The sequence below is a fragment of the Lagopus leucura genome, unplaced genomic scaffold (assembly GCF_019238085.1).
Source record: "Lagopus leucura isolate 7727_CA_CO unplaced genomic scaffold, USGS_WTPT01 Super-Scaffold_100012, whole genome shotgun sequence".
In the NCBI taxonomy this organism is placed as follows: Eukaryota; Metazoa; Chordata; class Aves; order Galliformes; family Phasianidae; genus Lagopus; species Lagopus leucura.
Genome location: NW_024962267.1, coordinates 21,393,575 through 21,404,566, shown reverse-complemented (window position 1 = coordinate 21,404,566; position 10,992 = coordinate 21,393,575). Strand labels below are relative to the sequence as shown.

The window sequence follows — 10,992 nt, the reverse complement described above, 5'->3', positions numbered from 1 at the left end:
CACTTGGAGGGCACGCAGAGCACTCAGTGTGCTGCTAGCTTTGCCACGCCTCACTTTCTAAGTGCTTTCTCAGCCTCTTGGAAGAGTAAGGGCTGTCCAGTCATACTTGTTATTGCGTTCTCAAGACACTGGTTTAGCAGTGACCCAGCCAAACAGCCTTTCATCTCCTAGCTTTGACTACAGGCTGATTGCCCATCTCCATTTCTCCATTTCAGTCCTCAGCTTCTGAAGAGTTCCCTTAATGGGACAGCACATGAAAGCTTCAGTTTTATCAAAAATGCTGTTCTGACTGTTTATACTCCAAACAATTTTGTACCTCATGTAAGTCATGCACAAGAGTTTTAGACATAACTGATGTTTGTTCATGTGTTCTACGAACACATCTGCATGCTTACAATAGCTGCATTTTAACTACAGATATTCCTCTCAAAATACCCTTCAGAGAACCTCATTTTACACTGCATTTTTGTCAGTGCTAAGGCAGTGCTTAATGGAGTGCTGAGAAAGGAAAGAGGCAGAGAACAATGGGGAAGATGGGGAAAAATAAGTACTTAAAGATGGTCACGTGAACAGAAAAAGCACAGAGAATGAAATTTCCAAGGTAGAAATACTTCACCACTACTGCACAAGACCAGTACCTAGGAGGAGTTGCACAGTTCTTTCCTGATCCTCAGCAGCAGACACGGCACATTATGTGTGGAGTTTCACCTTCTCCCTTACTTTACAGGGAATATGCTTCAAGGGTTAGTTGGTTCATTTGTTGAAGCGCTGAGTTTGTCCCATTCTCCTGATCCAGGTTTAGCATCTGCAGCAGTTTTTCCTCCCTCTACTGAAAAGGTCAAGTAAAAAAGACAGGACATGGGAGAGATGCAGACAGAGTATCACCTGCAATTATTTCTGTCGAGTACACCACATTGAAATCAGAAAGGACAGCATTCACCATGCAACTCTTCAGAACATCTGTCTGGAGGAACTCTGCCTTACCTGAATACCAATTCATGAGGGTGCAGCTGCTAGGAAGAGCTGAACCATAACCTTTTCTCAGAAGGGAACCAAAGATAAGAAGCAGGAGGAGATTCAGGGCTCAGCCCTTCCTGTACTGCTGAGCAGAGGCAGCAGTATGCTTTATTTGACATGAAGAATTGTGGAAAGAAGAGGGATAAAACAGTCACATAGATAAACATACAAAACTCGAGACAAAGCTGCACCTTCAGTTCTCTCTTTGCATCTATTTCTATGTACACGCACATAAAGGTGTAAAAGGAGATGCTGTTTCTCCAGGAACATGCAGCTTAAGATTCCCAGATTACTTCAGAGGCCAGAAGAGCCACTCTGACCCTTCCCCACAAGGAATTTACCAGAGAAGCACCCAGAAAAGCGAAGCTGTCAGAACAAGCCACACATTTAAGTGTGACACAGAGTTAACTGTGACAGCACTGACATCCCTGGGCTGAGAGAGTTTGGGGTCAGTCATCAGTGTTTTCCATAGTGCACAGTGCCACTGAATGAAGCCCTCTCTGCATACACGGGCATGCTGCAGCTCAGCATGGGTTATGCTAACACCCTGATAATAGGTGGTAAATTCCTCCCCCTGCTTGGGAAAACCTGTTAATCTGGTACACAGTCCAAAGTAGCTCATTTTAAATTCCAACTCATTCAGTATATAAGGAAATGTGCACAGAGATTTAAGAACTACCAAAACCCCTTTGTTTTTATGCTCTTTGCTTTAACTCGTTCACTTGGAAAATGCAATGCTGCAAAACAAAACAATTACAAAGTCTTTTTCCCATCCTCTCTGACAATTCTTCACAACCAACGCAGGTTTGCCCATGGAATTTCAGGAGTTTTTCATTAGGAAATGTGAATTGGGAACAATTTTATAAAGGAAAAAAACATCTGTAAGATTCTCCCATAGTAACCAGACATTCTGCAGAACAAGCCCCACCCAGCACCTTATACACAGTCAGAAGTTACTGTATTACACAATTGGACTGAAAAACAATTACACAAAGCTGTGTGTTTTAACAGACATAAGCAGTATTTCTCCAAAAGGGGAAAGCTACACAGCAACCTGTTTTATAAGTGGTATTTCTAACAATAAACCCCCACGCCCTTCCCCAAGCAATGCACAAGCTTAGCGTGCATTTTACAGCTACTTCCAATCTCCGAATATAAATTTCTCCCAGCATTCATGTCCTACAAGTCAAGTACTGGCCAGCCCTCTCCATACAGAACACGATGTACCACAAGCACTGAGGTCTTCAACTCTACAGCCTACCTGCCATACTGTGGGACACTCTGACTTACGTATTTGAAAATTCTTCTGGCTGGTTTGTCCTCTTGGCCGAGACTGGGTCAGTTCACAGAGAGGAAGACTGGCTGGTTATAACAACTGCATGCTTGCAGCTGAACACTGGGCTTTTGCAACACCACAACTGTGCTGATTTGAACAGAAACACAATTGGCTAGCCAAACCTCTCAGTAGGTCTAAGGGAGGTGCAGGACTCTAAGCAGAGCAGAGGCCACAGGAAGGAAAGACAAATTTATTTATTTGTACTTTCTGTAACACAAGGCCTGGATGAGGAAGGCACTTTACAGCAACCAATTGCTCAGCTCCCCAGTCAAGTCAATCCCTTTCCACGCAAGCAAGAGGAATGGTAGCATCTGAAGTCCCTGAAAGATAAGATAATAACTAAGTACTTGAGCCTGGCTTCCAGCAAACGGAGGATTTAGAAGTACCAACTGGGGTGGTGCAGTGTTTCTCCTGGAAAGAGAATAAAAACAAAAAACACGAAGTGGCAGCATTAGCAAGATGCAATGCCCAGACCACCACGGAGGGACCCTGAGCTCTTAGAAAACCAAGGTGAAGGCAAACAGTGCATACACGCACACAGTGATAGTTCAGCTGGTAGGTAGCAAACGTTTTGCAGTGACATACTGTTACATAATTAATAAACTAATTTGACTGCTGAGTGCACAGTGATCAATACTTAATCATATTCCCAGGCTATACAATGTCAGTCAAAAATTGAATTGAGTAGACAGTGCAGATACTTAATTTCAGGGTATAAAACAAATCCATTCCAAGAGCAGCACCAAGTGGCACTTACAGAGGAGCATGTCCAGAGCAGAGACCAGATTACATCTTAGATGTCTTCACAATAAAGGAGGAAGCAGAACTTAGCCATGACGGTCAGAAGAAGGCCTCAGTCCACAGTCTGTCCAAATCCCTCTGTAAGGCCTTCCTACCCTCAGGCAGATCGATGCTTCCTTCCAACTTGGTGTCATCTGCAGACTTACTAAGGGTATACTCAATCCCCTAATCCAGATCATCAATACATATTAATATTATGGCTATTGATGACTACAAGCTGTCCAGAAGGGACAGGTGAGAAAGGAGGTGAGGAGGCATTGTCCTCTACATCAGAGAAGGAATAGAGTGTCAAGAGCTGTCTCTAAAGAATGACCATGAGTAAGATGAAAGCCTATCGGTGAGAGTTACAGAGACAACAAAGGGAGTGCTGTGGCTGGGGTCTACTACAGGCCACCTGATTAAGCCTTCTTCCTCCAGCTACAGGCTCTCCAGTGATCCTCCAGTGATCACAGGCTCTCATCCTGCTGGGGGCCTCCAAGCACCCGGACATCTGCTGGAGAAGTAGCACGGTAAGCTGCAGGCAGTCCAGGAAGCTCCTGGAATGCATCAAGGATAACTTCCTGAGCCAGGTAATAGACAGCCCAAACAGGGGGATACAATGCTGGACCTGCTGCACACCAACGTGAGCGAACTGAATGGTGGCATCAGGATTGGAGGCTGCCTGGGCTGTAGTGACCATGATATGGAGGAGTTCACACTTCTGAGGGATGTGGGACAAAGAGTAAAAACAGAAAGCTTAGTTTTAGGAAAGCCAAAATCCAGCTCTTCAGAGAATTGGTCAGCAAAACCCCCTGAGAATCTGACCTTAAGGACAAGGGAGCGGAGCAGAGCTGGCAGGTCTTTAAGGAAGCTTTCCTTAGGGCACAAGAGCTCTCCATACCCAAGTATAGAAAGCCAGGAAAGGAAAGCAAGATACCAGCACAGCTGAACTGGGACCTGCTGGTCAAACGGGGGAACAAGAAGAAAATGCATGTGTGGTGAAAGCAGGGACGAGGAATCTGGGAGGAGTATAGGGATGCTGCTAGGCTGTGTTGGGATGGGTTCAGGAAAGCCCAGGCTCAACTGGAACTGGACTTTGCAAGGGGCACGAAGAAGAATAAGCCTTATATAGGTACATCAACCAGAAAAGGAATGTCCAGGAGGGTGTACAGACAAGAAAAAGGTATTCATCAACCTTTTTGCCTCAGACTTCCCTAATGGCTGCTCTACATAAAGCCCTTAAGCAGATGGTTCAGAAGGCAGGAAATGGGGGAACAATGCTACTTTCACTGCAAGTGCAGATCAGGTTCGTGACCACCTGAGGAACCTGAACATCCAAAAGTCTATGGGTCTCAACGTGAAGCATCCCTGTGAAGTCCTGAGGGAATTAGCTGATGCAGCTGCCAAGACATTCTTGATGGTCTCTGAAAAGTCATGGTAGTCAGGTGAAGTCCTTGGTGACTAGAAAAAAGACAGTGCCATACCCATTTTTAAGGAGAGTAAAAAGGATGACCCAGGAAACTACTGACCCATTAACCTCACCTCAGTGCAGGGGAAGATCATGGAGGAGATCCTTCTGGAAGCTATGCTAAGATACGTGGAAGACAGGGAGGTGATAAGGAAGACCCCGCACGGTTTCACAAAGAGCAAGCCCTGCCTGACCAACTTTGTGGCTTTTTATGATGGCATAAGTGCATCAATGGACAAGGGAAGAGCCACTGATGTCATTTACCTGGCTTTCAGTAAGGCCTTTAACATGGTCTCCCACTACATCCTCTCAAATTGGAGAAACCTGGATTTGATGGGTGAACTGTTTGATGGACGAGGAACTGGTTGCAAGCTCATACCCAGAGAGTGGTGATAATGCCTCAGTGTCTGGATGGAGATAAGTGATGAGTAGTCAGTACTGAGACTATTGCTCTTTAACATCTGTGTCAATGACAACAACAATAGGATCAAGTGTGCCCTCAACAAGTTTGAGAACAAGCTGTGTGGTGCAGTCAACATTCCCAAAGGAGGGGATGCCATCCTGAGGGACCCAGACAGGCTCAACTAGTGGGCCAGGAGAATTCAGCAAGGCCAAGTGCAAGGTCTTGCCCATGGGTCTTGGCAACCCCCACTTACCAATACAAACTGGGGGATGAAAGGATAGAGAACAGCCCTGTCAAAGAGTATTTGGGGGTATTGGTGGATGGCATATGGACACAAGCCAGCACTGTGCCCTTGCAGCCCAGAAAGCCAACTGTACCCTGAGCTGCATCAAAAGCAGTGTGGTCAGCAGGGCAAGTAAAGTGATCTGCTCTGCACTGGTGAGATCTCACCTGGAGTGCTATGTCCATATGTGGAGTCCTCAGTACAGGAGACACACAGACCTGTTGGAGCATCTACAGTCCTCTGGGCCATCTACAGCCTCTTTGGGCCACAAAAATGATTCAGGACATAGAATACCCTATGAGGACAGACTGAAAGAGCTGGGGCTGTACAGCCTGGAGAAGAGAATGCTCTAGGGAGACTTGGTAACATCCTTTCAGTATCTGAAGGGAGGCTATAAGAAATAAGGGCACAGACTCTTTAGCAGGATCTGCTATGACAAGACAATGGGAAATGGTTTCAGACTAGAAGAGTGGAGATTTAGATATAAGGAAGTTTTTTACAATAAGGCACTGGAACAGGTTGCCCAGGGATACGGTGGATGCCTGTCCTTGGAGACACTCAAGACAAGGCTGGACCAGGCTCTGATCAACGTGATCTAGTTTTAGATGCATCTATATCTTCATCGCAGGGGAGATGGACTACGGAAGGGTCTCTTAAAAGGTCCCTTTCAACTCAAACAACACTGTGATTAAACAGGACAGGGTCAGTACTGACCCCTGGGGAACACCACTTGTGACCTGTTGCCAGCTGGATTTACCTTCATTCACCACCACTCTCTGGGCCTGGCCCAGCCAGTTCTCTACCCAGTAAAGGGTGTACTTGTCCAAGCCATAGACTGCCAGCTTCTCCAGGAGAACATTATGAGAGACAGAGTGACAAGGAAGCTAAAAGTCAACTTCTTTGTTTTTCTATCCCAGAACATCTCCCATTAAACAGAAACATTGCTTAAGACTCTATAAACGTGGGCTTCCACCAACCTGTTTTACCAGAAAAACATGTCAGACGAGACAAAAAGCCCGCAGAGCAGGCAGCCACACCTAAGGTGTGTAAATGTCAGCCTCTGCTAGACTCCTGTGTGCATCAAGGAAGGAACTTGACTTAAAAAAACTCTCCATTCACTGCATGCAATTTCTTAGCATACAGCCTTCCTCAGCACACTTGTATATAGTTCTTGTTTTCAGCATGCCATTTAATATGCCAGTGCCCTACCAAAAGTTAACAAGATTGGTCCCCTTAAGAAGCAGATGTCCATCAGCAAAGCAAAACCACTTGCTTCTACACAAAACTCAGGGACCCAGCAATCACATTAAAAATCAGAATAACGTATGAATAACACAAATGCGAGAGAGCTGCTTTACATCTCCAGCATGACTTTCATAGACTTTCCAGCAAGACTATGAAAAATGCAGGACTGCCTATTCTGATACATTCCTCAAGACCTGCTAGAAGGCTCACTGGGAACTTGGAGAGCAGGGAACAGATAGGCAAGGTGCTGGCATGCCCCAGGAACATAATATTGGATTGCTGATCTCTAATGGAACTAGAGAAAAAAAAAAAAAAAAAAAAAAAAATCAACTGTGATCGACTGCTCTGTTAATGACATAGAGACAGGGCTTTTTCCTCTGGAAAGATTGACATGAAACATGAAGCAGTATCAATACCAGCAGCACATGACACTTGGAAACTTGGCACAGAGACAAATAGCAGGCAGATCAGGGTTTGGGGAAACAAGAGCTTAGCTTACTTAAGAACTTGCTGCAGTCCCAACACTCCTCTACCCTGCCTCCCGCACAGCCTCCTACCCCAGTTCTGGTGTGCCTCTGCCATGAGAAAACATAGCTCACTTGCACTCGGGTTAGTTCTCTGCTGGTTTAGCAAGCTGACGCAAACCAAGACTGCAGCAGGTACAGAAGACCACACAGTCAGAAGAAAGCCACCTCACTATCAGCAGTAGCAAGTTGTTTTGAGATTGTTGAACTGATCATTCAGAGTTCATCCCAGAAATAAGAAGCATGTATCATGTGTTTGAGATAGAAAATATATCAGTAGCATCCTGACAAAAGGCCAACAGTTGTCATTATTCCAGCCTGACATGAATGAACGCATGAGCATTCCACATCCCCTGGCTGGGCTCACAAGGGAGGACAGAAGGAACTTCTGCAGAAACACACAGAGCTCAGAGGATTCTGCATTGGCAGTACCTACAGCCTTCTATTTCCTCAAGCTCACTACTTTGTTTTTCACAAGTTACTATGCACTGGAGGCTGTACGCGCTCAATTATAACGAAGTAATAACCAATGCACTGAAATAAGTCAATATTTGGCATGGGAAAAGGAACACAATCAGAGGTGGGGAACTAGAGAGAGCTGACATGACACCACAGCTTCATTTCCCATCCAGACTGACACACTCTATTTTGACTCCAGAAGAGTAACGCTGTTAGGCCAGTTAAAAAGAGGGGAGCAGCTGGCAGAGGAATCCTAAAAGGACAACCTGAATGAATGCTCTAAACAGAGAGCTTTTAGGAATGATTCTTGACCTTATCACCAAGATCAGTCTGTTGAAAGAGTGATGATAAACACTACCATAGGATCTCCTCCCTTTCTTCTTCCTCAGTAATTCATTCCTTCCATCAGCAAGCCAAGGTATACTTCATGCAGACGCCTACTACACGCTATCTGAGCATCTCACATGCAAAGTCTTCAAAGATACCTGCAGAAGTGAAGACCCTCTGCCCTGCAAAGGGAGAACACACAGGAGAGGACTGAAAGCTTTAGTATGTTTTAGAAATTATCATAAGACAAGAAAGAAAGTACAGGCAGGCAGCCACAGCAACCCAAGGTTTTGCAATGTGTTGAGACTGAGCATCAGAACTGCATTTACCAGAATTACAGTGTGGACCACAGTTATGTTAGCTAGGCCAAGCAGCTCCCTGTTCCTAACAAACACTCTGTGCTGAAATCCACATATGCCCACATAAAACTGGGATAACAAGTTGGGAGTTAGCGATTAATCAAGCTAGCAAAGAATGATAGTAAAGAGAAGGTGAATTTAAAGGGCATGTCCTGCTTCTAGCAATACAGAAGAGCAAGACTGAGCGGTGTGGTATGTTCAACATTGTTACCACACCAAAACAGCCATAACATTTAACCAAACCTGAACTGTTGCAAAAATCCTGCCACTCACTGTCAGGAAATCTCTTATTGCTGCAGCTCTCAAGCTGACATGATGCATCATGCCAGGGGTGGGGGAGAAGGGAAGACACTGCAGAAGATCTCTCAGATCAAGGCTTGCCACAGGACAGCTCACCTCAAGCCACTGAAAACACCCTTCCCTTCAAGTAAGTCGTATATGCAAGCAAGGACTAGTTATATCATTTTGAAACTGTTATGTAAATACCTTAATATCTACAAAATAAAAGATACCAGGAGAAAAGCTACCTTTATTCAACACTGCTCTCTGTTTTTTTGGTAAACAGGTACATCTGACCAATTGATGGAGCATTTACAGGATAACCCACAATTTGTTAATGCTGTTCTATAATCTTTGTCTTACAATACAGACTCCACTTCCTGTCTATTGCAAATCCAGCACAAGATTCTGACCTTTTTCTACAATGGAAGTTAGAAGCACCTATTTTTGTATTTGTTGTCACCCAGTAGAACTAAGAGCATAAGAAGGAAATTACTAATTGCACAATAAATTATCAAGTGTTTTGACAGGACAAGCATAAACCGAAGCACAGAAAGTTCCATCTGAGGAAAGTTTTTCCATAGTGCAGGTGGCTGAGCACTGGCACAGCTCACCCTGAGATGCTGGAGAGATGCTCAAAAGCTGTCTAAGTCAAACACTGACTTCAGCTCACTCCATAGTGCTGACCAAGATGCTCTGTGTAAGTGGCTATGGGATGGCAAAAAGTTCCTAGGCTACAGGAAGGGCCACAGTCGGACATTTACCAGACTCTTCCTTTGCTTGGGCAAAGGGACAGGACACATTTTCTTCTGTGCAGCTTGACAGCAACCTCTGGTGTCTGATCCTGGCTGAGACCAAATAACAAAGAAGCTTGCCTTGCTTCTTACAAAAAGGCAGTATTTTTACATTTTTGTACTTTGCCTGAGTTTGTGTTGTCAACAAATGCCTACCATGTTCAGCAGACAAATTTCTTCCCATGTTCTTTTTTCCTTGCTAATTAGTTCTATGACAGACCTGAAGGCTAGCAGGAAGCGCAAGGAGAGAAGAAAGCAAGTGTATTCTAATAACTGCAAAACAGAATGGGAAGACTAAGTGATGCTCAGGTAAAAGTGGTACAAATAGAATTGAACAAAGAAGCCCAAAGCCTAATCTGTACCCTCAACATCCTTTAAACCAGCTCCTCTTGATTCCAGTAGGCCTGCCATAGAACTGTATTGAAGTCAATTTTGCAAGATTATTAACACTTGTATTTCAGTTTTTAAACTGTACTAGGAATAAAATGACAATGATTATATAGACAAACAACACAATTACCACATGAATGTAGGTTTCTGCAACTTCAGGATACAAAAAAAGCCACTGTATATGTGGTTTAGGAGGAATATCTAGCATTCATGCAGGCTGTTTGCAGTGCACAGAGCACCAGTGCTATGATGTGCATGGCTACATACGTCCTGTCGCAAAGACAGGCATCACTGCAGTGAAAAAGGACCAGTGAAAAAGGACCAAGTGGTAGAATAGACGATAACACTAAATGTCATACAACCTCTTGTCCTCTTAGAATCTTTGCTCCCCCTTAAACCAGAATCTTGTATTTCCAAATCGTTTCTGGCACATATTTCATTGGAAGAGACTAGGAATGAGTCTAATTTCTGTACATCTCTGTAACAATTGTATTTACTAAATTTCCTCAGCTCCTCCTTTCTCAAATAGTCATCTTTTACAGGCAAATGAGCTCTGATTCATTTAATCATCACTCATATTCCACATTTTTACCATCAGTGCTGAAAGGCTGAACCACGGATAAACAAGAACGCTCTGAAATGATTGCATCTGACTGAAAGTGCCGTTATTAATTCAGATCTCCAGCTTGGCTTTTTTTTGTCCCTCTGCCAAAGATGATCTCCGATGTTACCTTCTACAAGCTTACAGCCTCGAGTACCCAGGAAATGTCTATGCACCAGTGGAAATAGAAGCAAGAGAAATGTTTCTTCTAGAGATACCTCTTCACTGCCCTGATCAGTATTCATGAAGCAATTGCTTTGAATCTTCCTTAGAACTCATTATGACCGCAACAAAAATTCCACTGGGTTATTTTGATTAATTCTGGCAGATTCCCTTGGATGTCTGTTCTTAGGCTTCTTTCATTATGGTTTCTTTTTCTCGCTCTTCACATGCCACACATTGACAGGGAAATGAAAACAATTATCACATGCCATAGCTTGCCCTTGATTTTTAAGTCTTTGTGGTACATTAGTGTGCTGTGCTCCTCCCACCTCCACGCTGTCCTATCTATTGCACAACCATGCGTCAAGGAGTTAATCCAGCCATCTGCAGCTGTCAGTGCTGCTGCACACCAGGAAACCCAAGCACCTAACAGTTGAGAGCACAAAGTGAACACAGAGGGTAACCATAAACTCTACCACTGGACAGCCGTAGATTAAATGTCTGGTTGGTTCCCTGTGCTGTGGGCAGGGGCACATTAACTCCTTTTACATGACGGTCTGTTCAG

At 44.3% G+C, this 10,992-nt stretch overlaps 1 long non-coding RNA gene across 2 annotated transcripts in view; it reads right to left on the bottom strand.

The window, feature by feature from the left end:
- LOC122181855 overlaps positions 1–10,992 on the bottom strand; it is a 37,624-nt gene that overhangs the window by 7,760 nt on the left and 18,872 nt on the right. Inside the window, exon 3 of one of the 2 annotated variants that reach the window (XR_006179608.1) lies at positions 639–829. The exons of the other annotated variant lie outside the window; for it this stretch is intronic. This is a non-coding gene — a long non-coding RNA (uncharacterized LOC122181855). The remainder of the gene's footprint in view (positions 1–638; positions 830–10,992) is intronic. 2 annotated transcript variants of the gene reach the window in all.